Genomic DNA, 18,870 nt, shown 5'->3' with positions numbered 1-18,870 from the left:
GTGACATTGTGTGTCAACTATACTCAAATGTAAAAATTAATAATAAAAGAAAAAAGAATGGTAGGTAAAGGCCAAATACCTACTCCATTTTGTTCCATGTCCCTATTTCTACATGAGATCTCCCAAACTTGTGTGGAAGAGGACCAGCTACTTTCCCTTTCCCAGGAGTGCAGCGTGGGGAAGGGACCCCACACTGGCTTCCACAGTGGGGATCCATCTGGCAGGGAATATGAGAAGGCAAAGTTCCACGGAGCACCACCATCCCCACGCAGGGGGCTTCTAGAAGTTCTTACTTGGAGATTTACTAGGTGAGGCTATTTGTTCTTTTTAATCTGTGGGCCTGACCTCCAGCTTGTAGAGTCCCATCCTATATCCATAGCGTTTCACCGTGAAGTTACTTCTCCCGAAGGAAGACATCGGCAAAAGTGAAACAAGCTGTATCTTCTAAATCATCAGGACCAAGGTTGTTTTGTTTTCTGTTGAGATGGTCCCCAATGACTCTTCTCTCTGTAGATATGTGGAAATAACGTTTCTTGAGATGTGATCCTTGGTCTCCGGGAAAAGGGGTAGGATTGGGTAGAAAGGGCCCAGCTCAGGGCCAGACACACAGTAGGTGTTCCATAAGTACACAGAGAACGAACACGTGCCAGAGGGTTTTCCTTCCACTTAAAGTCGAAAGAGACGATAGGCATTATCATCCTAAAGGAAGAGCTCTCTGAGGAGTGTCCTCTAGGAAAAGCACTGTGGCCAACCAAGCAAGACTGCATTTCCTTTTTTTTTTTTTTTTTAAAGATTTTATTTATTCATTTGACAGAGATAGAGACAGCCAGCGAGAGAGGGAACACAAGCAGGGGGAGTGGGAGAGGAAGAAGCAGGCTCATAGCGGAGGAGCCTGATGTGGGGCTCGATCCCGTAACGCCGGGATCACGCCCTGAGCCGAAGGCAGACGCTTAAAGNAGGGAACACAAGCAGGGGGAGTGGGAGAGGAAGAAGCAGGCTCATAGCGGAGAAGCCTGATGTGGGGCTCGATCCCGTAACGCCGGGATCACGCCCTGAGCCGAAGGCAGACGCTTAAAGACTGCGCTACCCAGGCGCCCCAAGACTGCATTTTCAGTGTTAACCTAAACCATCTTTTAAGTTGGCTAGAAGATCAAGACAGCAGCTCATAAAACCAGCAACTGAATTTATAATACAGGAGTGTCCTTCCCCTGCATGGGAAATTTTTACCTTGCCCTCTCCTTTGGTCACACACTGCATGAGAATTTCTTTAGATTTTTCAAAAGTGAAAGTTGGACTAAATAAGATGTGAGCTTTAGAGGCTGAGACCGGCTGGATGTGTTTTTTAAACAGCTCTTTCGATGGGCGAATCCGGCAGCCTGATGAAGAGACACATGCCTGGATCATCTGTCATCTGCTTGACTTTAAGCCCTGAGGGGTAGTTTGTGCCAGAGCAGGAAAGAAGTATGCCCCAAGAGACTGAGGACAGCACTACCTGGTAATCAAAAAAGAGAAATGAACATGGCATTGAAGAGACTTAAAGAGGCGGGCACAAAACTCATTTGTTTACCCTCTAATATAAATTTCCTCACAGACCTCGTTCATTTCTGCTATCCTTCTCCCCAGCTGGGGAAGAAATTGCATCATTTCTCTTTCTCTGCCTTTACATCTCCACTCGCATAGGGTGCCACTTGCATCCCCGAGCACGCTGGGTATAGGCATTGCCCACAGCTCAGGACGAGGCCGGCGGGGTCCGCAGCTCCGAGCGGCTTTTACAGATTTTCATGGGGCCAAGGGCTCTTCTCACAGGAGGTCAGCTACAGGACCTTGGGAGTCTAGGCAGCGAGAATGCAGAGAGAGGGTCCCAGACAGAGTCCGAGAGGTTCAATCTCAGCTACAGAAGTCCCTGCCCCAAATCTAGCTCCTGCCACCCCATTCCAGATGGGTATAAGCTTGAAGTGACTCAGAAGACCCCACTCATTCATTCTGGTACAGAGACTCCAAATGGGTTTATACCCATGGTACTTTGCTACATCTCCTCTTCGGACACCAGCTAGAACTCACTCAGTGTGGTTGTTTTCATTTTGTATTCCCCATTTTGTAAAGTGAAGCTGTTTCCACTCCAGAACCCCATGATACCTATTCCAGTGCGATAGACATAGCAGTCTAGGTAACATACTTCATCAATGAATACCTGAATTACAGAATTCGTTACGAAAAGGGGTTACAACATTTACTTTAAATCCTGTATTCCACATCATTAATTAGGTTGATAGAATGTCTTATATTTGTTTCAGAGGGTAAAACTGCCTTCTAAGAAAAATTCATTGACACTGAGAAGTTTTGAAATCAAAGAACATTCCTCCTAAATGTCATTTCTTTGCCAAATTATGAAATTTGGCAACTGGTGAAAAAGAATGCATATTAAACCTTTAGGAGTATAACGAGTCAGGGAATAAAAAACCAGTAATAATCTCATTATAATAATTTTTAATTCACTTATTGTAAAGTGTTTTTGAAAATAGAGATTGGTATGAATAACAATATAGAATGCCTTTGAGGCTGCCATGCAGGTTAAAAAAGTGAAATATTATAAGCGTAGCTGTGGTTGTCATCCTAAAGCATTTCTTTATACTTTCACACTTATGTAAAATTCTCTAGCCAACATACAGCAGCATTTGGCATATTTTTAAACTCTGCCTAAATGGTACCCTCTCGTACCTATGTAATTTGTGTTTTTTAAATCCAGACTTTTAAAAATATAGCTGCACTGATCCATGTTGTTCTAATTTCTTCATTTTTTCTTTGTCACATACTGTTCCACCATATGAAGATACCACAGTCCAGTCAGCCATTGAAAGCCTGGTTTTCAAAAGAGAAGAAACCTTTGTATCATGTGAAAGAAAGAACAATCAGGTAAAACCGACCCTTCAGTTGTATACACCATGTTCCAAACCAGGGCTTGTTGGGAGTCTTGTTCGGCTCTGTTCGGCTCGGGAATGCTGCTGAGGGAGTGGCTAAGGCAGAATTGGTCAGGAAGCTAATGCACAGAGTGTAAGACAGGAGGTCTTACCAGCCCCATGCCTCTCCCTGGTGTAATGGCCCCGGGGATGCCAAGTCATACCGATGACGGCTGGCCATCCCTTGCCAAATCACCTTCTGGTCCTCTAGGAAAATCACTTACTTGTTCACTTCATTAAAACTGGGTACTTGAAGTTATGTCTTTCCGAAACACCTGGAAGTTATGCTCTTCGCCTACACGAGTCACTTCCCTGGATGATCCGGGAGTCATCCAATAATTGATTGAAAGCAAGATCAAAGACAAGCCCCGACCTGAGCAGCTTCCCTGCCCCCTGGCCACAGATACCCCGCCCTGCCATTCTCGGCCTTCAAACCAGCAAGTGGGAGGATGGGGCGAAGAGCGGTGAGCTAACGGAGGATCCAGGACACGTCACCCACCCGGGGGGTCTCCTCTACCCAGTTAAGTGTCCACACTGACACTGGCTTGCCAGGCGCCTGCACCAAGGATATGCCCGAAGGAGTGGGAGCCCAGAATTAACAGTGTCCGGAGGGCAAGGCCAACGCCCTGCCAAGGGTGGGGCCTCTTGCTGACACCCAGAGGGAGGAAGAAACCCACAGACTCTAACAAAAGGCGCAGGTCATCCAATCCGTTAGTTCTACACTTTCCTTTCAGTAGCAAGATTCTGATCCACATTTTTAAAAAAGGCTCTCCAAGCATACTTATAATTATTCCAATGTAATGGATCACCAAGCTTAAAGAAAAAGGTATGAAATAAACAGGCTACTCATATTTGCCTCTTACTTCCAAAATAAACAATATAACACTGTTACTAATGTTTATAGTAAATCTAGTCTGGAATGACATCACTTGAAACCTTTCTGCGTAAAGATAATTCAAGGCTCTAAATATCTGCTTTGTACAGAAAGTACTGTTGCTAGGTTCAAAAGGGACAAATAGAATATTCTAAGAAAAGCAAGGTACAAAAAGTACTTGGTGTCACATCACTCAATAATTTAGGGCAAAGCATTTGCTAGAACCCAAGCGTCTGGTACTCTTTTGCTGTATTTCCAAATATGATGAACCTTGAGCTAAGGAGTGAAGACGCATGGAAGATTCCAGCATCAGTCAGCGGTTACCTTCCCTATATTCCTAAAATTGCATCCTTTTTTTCAAGAGGTTCCCCGTTAGTTTTTAAATGCAAGTTGCAGAATGAAACAGTTTATCTACAGTGATACAAACAGAAGAGGCAGCCTCCCCCGAGTGAGACCAGCAAGGACTGACAAAGAAGGAAAACACAGAGTCACAGTTGGGTAATCTCAGCAAAGGTGAGAGGAAGTTGTTAGGCTACGTTAGCATCCTTCTACAAGACTGAAGACTCACCCTCTGGTATCCTTTACAAAGATATTTCAAGAGGCTTTCTTTCTTTCACTCACCCAGCAAATATGTAGCATGCCCATGATGGGACAAGCGCTTTTCAAGGTGCGATGTGCTCCGGTGAATACACTTGTGACACATCCGCTCTCTCCCCACATCCGCTGCTCCTCACTCCAGCTCTTCTCCCTTCAAACAACTTCTGCAGTTTCGGTGGAATTAGCCTCAGCCATCTGCCAGGAAGGAAAGCACTTGGATTGACCAATATTCCTCTATTGTCAGGTGGCACAGCGGTTAAGCGTCTGCCTTCGGCTCAGGGCGTGATCCCAGCGTTATGGGATCAAGCCCCACATCAGGCTCCTCCGCTGTGAGCTTGCTTCTTCCTCTCCCACTCCCCCTGCTTGTGTTCCCTCTCTCGCTGGCTGTCTCTCTCTCTGTCAAATAAATAATAAAAAATAAAATCTTTTAAAAAAAAAGAATAATGAATAGTCCATTAACATGGAATTCTCCTCCTAAACACACACACACACACACACACACACACATTTGCATTGTAAAAGCTAAAGCTTGTTAGCCCAAATGGCCCTTCAATTGTGGGATTTCAGGTAGATAACAAAATGAAGTCAAATTAAAGATTTGGAAAGTAGAGGAAGGAGGATAATTGGCAAGCAAGAGGGTATCGAGGGGTTGGCCCCTAGGATCAGCACTGCCAGTATGGCTTTCACTGCTTCTCCTTGCTTCTTCCTTTCATCTTCACTGGAATCCACCATTAAAAAAAAAAAATAGATGTAAGGATTTTATATGAGGGATGAGGGTGTTTTGAAGGTGGAGAAGCTCTACCCCATGCAAGATGAAGGGGCAAAGGAGAAATGTTTGCATGTCCATCATTTTTAGAGTGGAGGTTTTTAGGTTAGAGAATATACAAATCGAAATTTTAAGTTCAATTTTCCAGGAACTTCTTGGGGACTAAATGGCAAGCAAAGAATTTCACACCCTTTATTATGGACTGAAGGTTTGTGTCCCTCCCAAATGCATATGTAGACACCCTCACCCCCAGTGTGACAGTATTTCGAGATGGCACCTTTGGGAGGTAATTTGAGTTAGATGAGGTCATGAGGGGGAGGTCTTCGTGATGGAATTAGTGGCCCCAGATGCTGGCTCTCTCTCTCTCTGCCTCTGCACACACAAAGAAAAGGTCATGTGAGCCCACAACAAGATGGCAGCCTCGTACCAGCCAAGAGAAGAAGACTCAGAATGAAACCTACTTGGCCTGCACCTTAATATTGGACTTCCCAGGTTCCAGAACTCTGAGAGATAAATTCCTATTGTTTCAGCCATCCGGTCTGTGACACTGTGTTATGCAGCCTGGGCTAATATACCCCTACTTCTTATTTCTAAATCAGAAATAATAATTTGCTGTGATTACTGATTATATTAACTTTCCCCCCCAGGAGGCCTGGGTGGCTCAGTCGGTTGAGCATCCAACTCTTAATTTTGGCTCAGGTCGTGAGATCAAGCCCCGTGACTGGCTCCGTGCTCAGCAGGGAGTCTGCTGGAGATTCCCTCTCCCTCTCCCCCTGTCTCTCCCCCAACTCATGCTTGCTCACTCCCTAAAATAAATAAATAAATCCTTTTTAAAAAAACTTTCCCCCCTTATTCTTTCCTTTCCCTCTCTCTCTCTCTTCATACACACGCACAGAAGCTAAGAAAATAACTACATCAACAAAATTGCTAAAATCAAACAGGTTTTTTTAAATTTGCTATGCATACCCTATGCAGCTTGAACCAAAAAGGAAATAGATTAGCTTGACTAAGAATAATTTTTTTTTTTCTGGTTGCTTTCAGTTATCTTTTGTGAGGAGTCCTTATAAAGCTCATGTGGATAAAGATGAACCATGGGCACCAGCCTATCTTTAACACTCCCCACTCTGCTTTCTTCCCCTGATTCAGAATGTACTAAAGCTATGCAAGCCCTCCCCACTATTTTGGCTCGATCAGTGGGGTTTATTTTTCCTGCAGGGCTCCAAGCGAGGTGCTGAGTGTCTCACAGTGAGGACCCCAGCAGGCAGCTGCCAGGAGAGCTGTGCTGAGTTGAGTAGCCTGGGGAATAAGTTCATACATGGAGGAACTCATTTATCTTCCACAGGACCCTCCTCCCCCCACCCCCTCAACCAACTACAAACTACTTAACCCCTCCAAACTGAGAGCTGACCAAAGTCACTCTCCTCCTGGGACTGTGAACACCTCCATAATCACAAAGCTTGGCAAGCTAGCACACTCTTGATGGGTTTGAACTGCTAAAACCCTGATTATCTTGAGATTCAGATTTCTTACTTAAATCACTAGTCATTCTCTAAACACGGTTAAAGAATTGGAACTGAAGACAAAAATGAATGAGTCACAGGACCATCAGGTTCATTTCTCTGGGGCTTCAGACTTCTCCAATAGGGCAAGAGTATTGCAATCTACCTGATTTCCATGGACTCGGAAAGGGGCTGTCACATTTTATAATCAAGCAAATGCTTTACTTGAACAGGAATCCAGGGGTTTAAGGGAACTCTAGGAATGCTAATGTGAATGACTTGCAACATTAACATAGTTAGGAATTCTTTTTTTTTTTTAAGATTTATTTATTTATTTGACAGAGATAGAGACAGCCAATGAGAGAGGGAACACAAGCAGGGGGAGTGGAAGAGGAAAAGCAGGCTCATAGCGGAGGAGCCTGACGTGGGGCTCGATCCCATAACGCTGGGATCACGCCCTGAGCCGAAGGCAGACGCTTAACCGCTCTGCCACCCAGGCACCCCGATAGTTAGGAATTCTGATGCCTTTTTGCCATTCTGAAATATGCTGAACCATGCAAAAGGATTTGAATAATATCTTTTTTTCTTAAGTCGCTATGTGTTTGGAGTTCTAAATCACTGGTGATTGGTTATCTTCATTCACATTATTTTTTTGTCCTCTTCATTCAGTTGTCACAAATTCTATTGCTGGCTAAGATGTATATTCAGGAATACTGATTGCGAAAAAAAAAAACCCAATATTGATTACAAGTGTTCACTAATATCAAAAATTAAAAAGAACCTACATGTTCCCCATAAGGAGCCAATTAAACAAGCCATGGTCCATCCACAAAGTGGAATAGTGTGCATCAGTTAAAAGATGTGGGGTAGGGGTGCCTGGGTGGCTCAGTTGGTTAAGCGTCTGCCTTTAGCTCAGGTCATGAACCCAGGGTCCTGGGATCGAACCCTGCATGGGGCTGCCTGCTCAGCAGGGAACCTGTTTCTTCCTCTCTCTCTGCCTGCCACTCTGCCTATTTGTGCTCTCTCTCTGTGTCAAATAAATGAATAAAATCTTAAAAAAAAAAAAAAGATGTGGGGTTGACTTAAAGTCTGGACACAGAGAAATACAACCTTGCTATATGGATAAGGGCAGGGAGAAGCAGATTATAGAATAGCATTTCTAATGGGATGCTTTTAAATTAAATTATATGTATGTGTGGGCACATATGTGTATGTCTACAAGAGTCTAGAAAATATATATCGACTTAATTTGGTGACAGTGGCTATCTCTGGGGTATTACTTTTCTACTATTTGAATTTTTTTACAATAAGCTAATCCGTTAATCTCTTCATCACACAGTTGAAGTTCATTGTTTTGGGAGCCTATAGAAGAATTACACACCCAGGACCCCTTGTGGTTGGGTGGTACCATATGATTGGTTCTGTCTAATGAAGTGTAAGCAAAAATGGCATGTGTCACTTCCAGGCTGGAACATTCAGTTGCTCCAGAACTCTTTTCTTCTGTCATAAAACCCACCAATATTTGAGATAGTGACTTCAGCACAGGTCCTAAACCAGAAGCTATGGGTGGAGTGGCATGAGAGCAAAACATAAACTCCTACTATTTATAAACCTCTAAGATTTGGGAATTGCTCATGAAGAATGACCTAGTCTATCCTGACCAGGACAAGGAAGCATTTTTAATTTTATCTTTAAAATAGAGATGTCGAGGAGCGCCTGGGTGGCTCAGTCGTTAAGCGTCTGCCTTCGGCTCAGGGCCTGATCCTGGCATCCTGGGATCGAGCCACACGTCGGGCTCCTCCACTGGGGGCCTGCTTCTTCCTCTCCCACTCCCCCTGCTTGTGTTCCCTCTCTAGCTGGCTGTCTCTCTCTCTGTCAAATAAATAAATAAAATCTTTAAAAAAATAAAACATAAAAAAATAAAATAAAATAAAATAAAATAAAATAAAATAAAATAGAGATGTCGAGTGGCGCCTGGTGGCTCAATCAGTTAAGTTACTGACACTTGATTTTGGCTCAGGTTATGATCTCAGGGTCATGAGATCGAGCCCTGTTTCTGGCTCCACACTCAGTGGGGAGTCTGCTAGAGATACTCTCTCTCCCTCTCTCTCTAAAATAAATAAATAAACCTTTAAAATAGAGATGTTGCTCTTCTGAAAAGTAGTATGTGTGAGCCTATCACTCTTCTGGGCGATGGAGATAAAATAGTAAAAAGAAAAAGAAATACCTCGCCCTTTAGGACCTCAAGTTGAATCATATTTTAATTGTATTATGAGTTTTTCATAAATGCCTTTTATTAGATTGAAGAAGTTCACTTCTCCTAGTGTGTTGAGTGTTTTTATCATAAAAGGGTGTTGGATTTTTTTTCAAATACTTTCTCTACATCTGTTGACATGATTATGTGGGCTTTTTGCCCTCTACAGACATGGTATGTTATATTAATTGATTTTTAGATATTGAAAGGAGTGTTTCATCCTTTGAAAGAACTGGTAGATATTTGTAGAAAATGATGTGGAAATTCACAGTTTCATTTCATCCCCCACCTCTTGCTTCATCCTCTTGTATTCATTGGGATGGGCTAGATAATGCTGATGTGACAAGCGACTGCAAAATCGCAGTGGTTTAATGCATACACACTTGTTTCTCCCTGACACGAAGATCACTGTCGGGGGGACAACTCTCCATCATGGGGTGCTTTCCCATCCATATAGTGACTCACAGATCCTGGCTGTTCGATCCCATCACACTGCTCTCGTGCTCGCTTCCCTAAGGGAGATCCACGTACTGTGAGTCACGCCGTTCTCCTTCCCTCAACCCAAGAGTCCCACACATCTCTCATTCGCAGATTTCATTGTCCATAATTAATTACGTGGTCTTCTGTTACCCCCAGGGTACTAGAAAATACAAATTGTATTGTGCCCAGGAGGGAAGACTATGAAACAGAATTTGTGAACACATAGAATTTTCTCTGCCATAGACTTGGTATATTCCTTCCCACTTGTTATGGGTTGAATTGTGTGCCCCCCCAACCCCCACAAAAGATATGCAGCTGGGCTAACCCCCAGTACCTCAAAATGTTGAGTCTATTTGGAAATGGGATCATCGTAGATGTAATTAGTTAAGATGATGGCATAGTGGGGTAGCAGGGGGAGCCCTTATTCAATATGACTGCTGTCATGTGAAGAGAGACACGCAGAATACCCTGTGATTGCAAAGGCAGAGACTGGAATAGCGCAGCTAGCTAGAGGCCAAGAAATGCCAACGATTGACGGCCACCACCAGTAACCACAAAGAGGCAAGAGGGAATTCTCCCAAAGCCTCAGAGGACACATGACCTTGCTGACACCTTTGATTTCAGGCTTCTAGCCTCCAGAATTCTGAAAGAAAACAATTCTGTGGTTTTAAGCCACCTAATGTGTGTTACCTTGTTACCATAGATCTAAAAACCATTGTTACAAAATTTTTACTGAATCTAAGATTACACCACCGGTAAGAGAGGAATTATTTCATGGATGTCTGAGAAAGAAAAAAATCCTGCCAGTTAAACTACGACGCCCTCTCCTTAATGATAACCCCGCATGATGCATAAATTGGTCCCGCCATCCTCTCGATGTGGTGCAACAGCTTCCCTCCGTACCAAGAGCTTTGGCAATGTCTTGTGTCTTCAGTGTATTGCTTGGCATGTGGTAGGTAATCACTTTGCACATCTCTCCGTAACAACATACCATACAGCCATAGCTACTTGTGGGTCTATTCCCTTATTGTGTACCATAAAGCACTCCCAGTCTTGTGCAAGAAAATACATGATTCCATTCATCCTTCCAAAATTGCTTCACTAATATCAAATTTATGCCCCACTGTTCTGTATCTTTGCCTTTCTATGGTAACTTTCTACAGTAACTCCTTATTTCAGCACCACATTATACTGTAGGTTCTGAAAAGAAAACTTTTAAACAGCAATTAAACTCAACACATAATAGCAACAATGCACATAATTCAAACAAAATGGTGACAACATGAATAACCATGCTCCAGTTCATGCCTGCACAGGCAATGACAGCTATGTCACAACAGCTATTGTAAGACTCTATTAATGTAAGACATATCCCAAATTCAGAGTGTGAAGAAATGGGCCTTGTAGAATCAGGAAACTATAGTCCTGAAACAATAGAATCAGGTCAAGCAGTCCTGGCCAAGCCTAAGCCTTTGCTCTAGAATATTCTCTCAGTGAGGTCTGGATACCTGAGATCTTTTCAGGAAGTCTGTGAATTCAAACCTGTTTCTACAATAATACTGAGATGACTTTTGAATGGCCATTCTTCTATCATTAGAGTATGATGGAGTTTTCCAGAGACTATGTGTCATGAAATACCACAACAAATTGAACACAAAATCAGATATGAGAACCTGTGATCTATTAAGCTGAACATCTTACCACTCTTTTTACTAATTTTTTTTGTTTTTGGAAATGCATTTTCATAAAAAAGAATATTATTTATGGAAATATGAAATGGGGTTACTATCTAGATGAGTTAATAATTCATTTTTTTCTCAGTTTTAGTTTCTACTACAGTAAATATGGATGGATATAATGACAAAACAAAAGTCCTCAATGATTTTTAAGAGTGTATAGGGATACTGAGATCAAAAGCTCAAAAATCACTGTTCTTTTTTTTTTTTTTTAAGATTTTATTTATTTATTTGACAGAGATAGAGACAGCCAGCGAGAGAGGGAACACAAGCAGGGGGAGTGGGAGAGGAAGAAGCAGGCTCCTAGCAGAGGAGCCTGATGTGGGGCTCGATCCCAGAACGCCGGGATCACGCCCTGAGCCGAAGGGAGACGCTTAACCGCTGTGCCACCCAGGTGCCCCCCAAAATCACTGTTCTAGTAAAACAATGCTTCAACTGCCTTTGACTTTAAATATGCACGTCTTGGTCCCCTGAACATTCTCACAGTTGAGATTAAACCAACACTGTAAGATTGGATCAAACACTGAAAATATTATAATGTCCTACTCTGTCATATGCAATTCAAAAGCAAAAGTACTAAATAATAAGATATAATTTGATATTTCAATAAGATAGTTTATAAAATAGCTTCTTCTTTGATTGTGTATGAATGTGTCTGTCTGTGTGTCCTTCCCTTACCATCTCTCCTGTTTTTTGACCCCTAAAGCATGTGCTTGGCCAGCCTGCAGCTTCGGTCATGTGCTGATTTGGCTTTCCACAGGCTGCATCCAAAGCCAAGGTGCCTGAACTCCTTCGCATGGTCTTTTTCACAAGCAACCTGCACAACTCTCTCATGAGTCCCTCCCCTTTCATGACTTCCTTCGAACGGGATGCTTTCTTTTCCTAAGGTTCAGGCAAGGAACCGGAAAAGCTATCACGGCCATCTGTTCGGTCTCACGGAACAATATGGGCACATTCTTTTTCTGGTGCTTTGCTCCGAAACTCTGTAAGCTTGAGAATTCCACTTCAGTTAGCAAAACTAACTGGTGTGTGAAGTTTGGTACAAAGTATGGGTGGATTTAGTTCGCCCTCAGAGCTAGCCACTGCCCCAGTCCTTTACCTCTTCCTGAAGTGGTAACCCATCCAGGCAGTATGGATGGCAAATTAACCCCTAGTGTAGTATTTTTTTTTAAGTTTTTATTTAAATTCCAGTTAGTTAGCATACGGTGTTGTATTCGTTTCAGGTGTACAATGCAGTGATTCCACACCTCCATACGTTAGCTGGTACTCATCACAAGTGCACTCTCAATCCCCATCACCTGTTTCACCCACTCCCCCCTCCCTGCCCACCCCCCCATAGCCATATGCTTGTTCTCTGTAATTAAGAGTCTGTTTCTCAGTTTGCCTCTTTCTCTCTCTTTTTTCTCCCTTTGCTTGTTTGTTTTGTTTCTTAAATTCCACATTTGAGTGAAATCATATGGTATTTGTCTTTCTCCAACTGACTTATTTTGCTTAACATTATATTCTCTAGCTCCATCCATGTCATTGCAAATGGCAAGATCTCATTTTTTATAGGTGAGTAATATTTCATTATATGTATAAATATATATGCCACATCTTTATCCATTATTAAGTGATAGCGGCTTTGGGTAGGACCCTATGGATGATTTACACTTAGAAAGGTGACTCTTAAAGATCACAAAGTCAAGGCACCTGGGTGGCTCAGTCCGTTAAGCGTCTGACTCTTGATTTTGGCTCAGGTCAGGATCTCAGGGTCATCAAGGCCCAGGCCCTCATCAAGCCCCGCATTGGGCTCCACACTGGGTGTGGAGCCTACTTAAGATTCTCTCTCCCTCTCTCTCTCTCTCCCTCTCCTTCTATCCCTTCCCCCCTTAAAAAGAGTCATTAAGAACCAAATAAATTAAGCTATCAGGTGAAATGGCAGGCAGTGGAATAACTATCTTTTATCCATCTTAGCGTGTCTAATGTTGAAATTAATGGTTAACATTTATTGAGTGCTTACTACATGTTAAGCACTGTTCTGAACCCTTCGCATGTGGTAACTTATTTAATCTTCACGAGCAACCTAGCAAGTAGATACTATTATTGCTCCCATTTTCAGGAACAGAGAGATCAAATTACTTCCCTTGGATCGCACAGTGGAGTCTGGATTCAATTCTAGGCAGTGTGACCTCAGAGTTATGTACATAATCACTAGACTATATGGCCCCTTGAATCATGTCCTTGCCAGCTTGGAGGGCTGATATATCTTTTGTTTCTTAAGGGAAAACTATTTACTCCAGTGCGTTTTTAATTTGCCTCAGTTTCAGATCTAAAATTATATGTTAACCCATGATGAAAATCTGCTTTCTTTTTCTTAATTCACTGTCTTTTTCTCACGAAATTTTTCCGGACTCAGCACTCCTCCACCCTTGAACCCAAACTCTGGGGGCTACCCACCCAAAGACATGTTCCCATTTGTTCCCCATCTGTCTGGAATTCCTTTTGAAGATGGAGGTTTGGGCTTCAAAGAGATCCTCGAACATGTACCTTAGTGAATCTACCCATCTCTTCCTGCCAGCCATATTTTAATCCTTTCATCTTACGCAGATCCCCTGGCTACCCCCTACCTCAACAACACCTATCCTGAAGAAAGAACTTGGCCTGAAGCTAGCCAACCCCATAAAGGAAATGGGTAGGCTTCTGAGCGCCATCATGATCGGAAAGGACAGTTCATGTTGGTTTTCTCCACAGCCCTTCCAAACAGGCAGAGTGAACTCCGACCTACCACCATTCTGCTGATGGACTGAGGAAGAAGGGGCTTGTCAGAAACAGAATTAGCACTAAGTAATTTTCCCTTTCTTTTTGTAAACAATTGCCCTTCAATATACAACAACTCTGAGGTGTTCAGGTTACATGCTTATTTTAAGATCTTTTGTTTACTTTCTGATCTTCATAGGTCATTGACATCCCATTTAGCCCCGGTGACCCTGTTTATACAATTTTGATATAAATTAAAAAGTGTTCTTGGAGATAACATTAACATTCTTGATCTCAATCTACCACATAAGCAAACAATAGCCTTTGCTCAGTCCTGTATATAATTGTTCAAATGTTTCAAAGCAGACTCCAATTCTAGACAGAGAAAATTTTATCAAACAGATGTGCTTTTTTACTTTCTATTCGAAGCAGGATGAGATTCCAGCCTATGTAAAGTCCAGTGAAATATCTTATGGGACCCCTGATAGAACGGAGTCATAATTCTAATAAAACACTAGCTAGAGTATTTCAGGCTTTCATTACTGAGAAGAGGCAAATCCTTCATTGAAATAGTAGGGATCTATGTCTACATCTTAACTTGAATTTAAAACGTGTTTCCTTCTCATTTAAAACCAGAAGGCATTGTTCCTCCTAAGCTTTTGAGCCTCTACAAGGGGGTGAGAGAAATAATGCCTTTTGAATTTGCCTTTTCACCTTATTTTTTAATGAGGGCAGCTCCCAGTTTCCATACTGAAAAAACATCTTGATACCTACTTTTTTATAAATGCATATTAATCTTAGAGTAATTTCAAGTATTTAGCAAACTACATTTCCGACAGCCTACTCTGCTGCTACTAGTTCATACTTCAGGAGTAGACATACTTGAACTAAATCCTCAGCCTAACTATTTTTTATGAAACACTTACCCTCCTGCATGAAGAAACAAATCTTGGAATACAGATAAATTAAAAGGCCTGGGCTAGATCCTTTTCAGGAGCTTATCCTAAGGAAATAATTGGGCAAACTTACAGAAAGAGATGTACAAGGGTGTTAATCTCTACATAACTTAACAAATGCAAAAAAAAATAGAAAATAACTAAACATCCATCAATCAGGAGCTGTTAAAGTAAAACCAGTGGTATACTTACAGCACCAAAAAGGATGGTGTGGATCCCCATGTATTGGTATAAATAGATACCCATGATATATGTAGTTCATTATCCAATTATTAAAATAATGACCTAGAATTTAGTTCATTATCTAATTGTTAAAATAATCGTCTAGAAATCAGTAAATAATGATTTTTAAGTATGCCTCTGTGTGTTGCGGGGTGGGGGGGGGGGGTGAGTGCGCATATGTAAAGAACATTGTTGACCAAAGTATGCTTCAAAGAAAAAAATCTTTTGGGAAAAAGCATTCTTGGGTCAAATAAATTCGAGAAATTCTACATTTCATCTTCTTTTTGTGTGGACCATAATACACTTCAGCATATTAAAGTCTTTGCTAATTCCCACAGCAAAAGAAACCCTGTTTAAATGCATTTAATCCAAAATTTTCCAAGCTTAATTTAGCATAAATACCTTCTTTCTTTTTTCTTTATTTATTTGAGAGAGAGAGAGCAGAGTGAGTGAGAACACGAGTGGGGGGAGGGGCAGAAGGAGAGAGAAAGAGAGGGAGAAGCAGACCCCCTGCCGAGCAAAGATCCAGGATTCAGGGAGGTCAGGGGGGTGGTTCCCAGGACCCCGGGATCATGGCCTAAGTGGAAGGCAGACGCTTTACTGACTTAGCCACCCAGGCGCCCCGAAATAACTTCTTTCAAGCACCCTCCAGAACAAATGTCAGCAACTTTTGGGAGTAGTATTGAAGATTTTTACCTTTATTTTTGTATATTTTCTAAATTACTTTGCAATAAATATGTATTGCTTTATAATTAAAAAATAGAGCTATTTAAAATTATTTTTTAATTACTCAGCTATCAGAAAGAACGAATTCTCAACATTTGCTGCAACATGGACGGCACTGGAGGAGATAATGCTAAGTGAAATAAGTCAAGCAGAGAAAGACAATTATCATATGATTTCTCTCATCTATGGAACATAAGAACTAGGATGATCGGTAGGGGAAGAAAGGGATAAAGAAAAGGGGGGTAATCAGAAGGGGGAATGAAACATGAGAGACTATGGACTATGAGAAACAAACTGAAGACTTCAGAGGGGAGGGGGTGGGGGAATGGGATAGACTGGTGATGGGTAGTAAGGAGGGCACGTATTGCATGGTGCACTGGGTGTTATACGCAACTAATGAAGCATCAAACTTTACATCGGAATCTGAGGATGTACTGTATGGTGATTAACATAATATAATAAAATAAAATTAAAAAATTATTTTTTAAATTATGTTGGAGGAAATGACAAAGAGATGTAGTAAGAGATAGATATACTGCTATATAACATGGCATTTTATGAAACATCGCATTTAATGTGACAGGTCTTCCTTTTTATAAAAACAAGAAATTAATAGAAATAAAAAGAAGGGAAAAAAGAGAAGGGGAGGAAGGAAGGAGGAAAAGGAGATAATTGGGAGGCCACAAACATTCAAGTTTTACCGTGAATATTTCTGTGTCATCAATGATAGGTAATTTTTTGTACAGTGGCTACATCAATTTACATTCCCACCAAAGTGCTTGAATGTTCCATTCACTTTTAATCACTGTCTCGCCAGTACTTGTTATTTCTTGTCTTCTTGATACTAGCCATTCTGACTGATGTGAGATGACATCTCATTGTGATTTTTAAAAATTTATTATTGAAGTATAACCGACACACCATGTTATATCAGTTTCAGGTGCACAACATTGATGTGACCATTGTATACATTACTCAGTGCTTGCCAAAATGAGTAGTCACCAGCTGTCACTATATAACGTTATTATAATATATTGACTATATTCCCTATGCTGTACTCTTCCTCTCTGTGACTGACTTATTTAAATCTGGAAGTTTGTACCTCTTAATCCCCTTCACCTATTTCACCCCCCACCTACCTCCCCTCTGGCAACCACCAGTTTGTTCTCTGTATTTAAGAGTCTGTGGTTTTTTTCTTTTTGTTTTTGTCTGTTCATTTGTTTTGTTTTTTAGATTCCACATATAAGTGAAATCTTATAGTATTTGTCTTTTCTCTCTCTGACTTATTTTACTTAGCATAATATACTCTAGGTCCATCCATGTTGTCACATATGGCCAAATTTCATTCTTTTTTATGGGTGACTAATATTCCATTATGTATAGACACACACCACATCTTCTTAATCCATTCATCTATTGATGGACACTTGAGTTGCTTCCGTATCTATTGTAAATAATCCTGCAATAAACATAAGGGTGCATCCATCTTTTCAAATTAGTGTTTTCATTTTCTTTGGGTAAATGACCAGTAGCGGGAATCCTGGATAATATGGCATTCCCATTCTTAATTTTTTGAGGAACCTCCATACTATTTCCCATGTTGTTGCACCAATTTACATTCCTACGAACAGTGCATGAGGGTTCCCTTTTCTTCACATCCTCACCAACACTTGTTGTTTCTTGTGTTTTTGATTTTATCCATTCTGACAGGTGTGAGGTGATCTCTCATTGTGGTTTTGATTTGCATTTCCCTGATGATGAGTGATGCTGGGCATCTTTGCATGTGTCTGTTGGCCAATGATGGGTAATTTTTATCGCTTGCTTCTTTGTTTTAAAAGTGTTCCTCATTAAGTATGTATTTATTTTGCAATTAGAAAAGTAACAGTAATTTTTTGTATTTATGTGGGATGAAGGTGGCACATATGTATTTTAACAGAGAGAAAGAGAAACATACCAAAGGAACACATGTTCCATAGTCTCAATTCAAACTTATTCATTGTTGCTTCTATTTCTGAGGCTTTAGCCTCCTCAAGTTAAATCTATTTGAAATAAAGATAATCCCACATATTGTCCGTTTGAACATTTCCCTTCCTCCCTGACTATGCCTCTATCCCTGCCACCCTGCCCCCACCATGGGCCCCAGCCTGCTCTCTTACAACACTTGACTCCATGATTAGAAAAATAAAGAACTATTTTTCCTGCCCCCTCACTGGTCGCCCCCAGAATACCACCCACAAAGGACAACATAGGTTTCAGTAACTCAAGAGGAATACTCCCATGACGAAAGCACATCATGTCAGGCAGGTGAGGACAATTCGTAGCAAAGCATCCACAGATTTCTTGAAGGAGATACAAATTACAAATGTGCTGACCATTTCTTATATTTGCTTAAATTATCTTTCTAAGGGAGAATAAGAGGGCTATTTTCATAATATACAAATATAGAGTAATGAGACTTCTAAAATACACATTAGCTTCCATAACCAAATGGAAACTGTCCTTCAAAAATTTAGGTAAGGAGGCAATGCATAATCCAGGGATGCTTCCGCCACTTAAGACATTTGAAAATCCTTTAAAACTACATCATAAGACAGAACAAAAACTCAGTCCTTTTTAATATCACACTGTAATTTTGAACAAAAATATTATCTGCAACTTGAACATCTACCTTATTTATTTTATATATATCATCTCCAGTTGCTTTGGAGTGTCTCCATAAATAAGCCAAACACCAAAGAATAACAAGTACTTGGTGAAAGTATAAAAACAAACAACAACCACAAAAGCCCTATCACAGACGGGGAAGTTTTTCAAAGTATGAAACTTCCTTTAAGCACTGATAACATTCAAATTTTGCAGGAATAAATATTCATGGATATTTGGGAGCCCATAAGAGGCTGATTTGAATACATACGCACACACACACTCACACACAGAAGAGAGAGTTGTATATATTTATATAGTTATATGTATAGTTATATAATTATATTTAGTTTTGAAATGTGATTACATCCAATCAGAGGCTGATGCACAGATTACAATCTGTACTAGAAGAAAATCTATG

General features: G+C 41.1%; 1 protein-coding gene across 1 annotated transcript in view; it reads right to left on the bottom strand.

Annotated features, from left to right (window-relative positions):
- MEIS1 (Meis homeobox 1) overlaps positions 1-18,870 on the bottom strand; it is a 235,288-nt gene that overhangs the window by 33,279 nt on the left and 183,139 nt on the right. Inside the window, exon 12 of the transcript XR_004624944.1 lies at positions 4,453-4,623. The gene's annotated coding sequence lies outside the window, so the exon portion shown is untranslated. The remainder of the gene's footprint in view (positions 1-4,452; positions 4,624-18,870) is intronic.

The sequence above is a fragment of the Ailuropoda melanoleuca genome, chromosome 4 (genome assembly GCF_002007445.2).
Source record: "Ailuropoda melanoleuca isolate Jingjing chromosome 4, ASM200744v2, whole genome shotgun sequence".
NCBI classification, from domain to species: Eukaryota; Metazoa; Chordata; class Mammalia; order Carnivora; family Ursidae; genus Ailuropoda; species Ailuropoda melanoleuca.
This window is presented reverse-complemented; position numbering and strand designations above follow the sequence as displayed.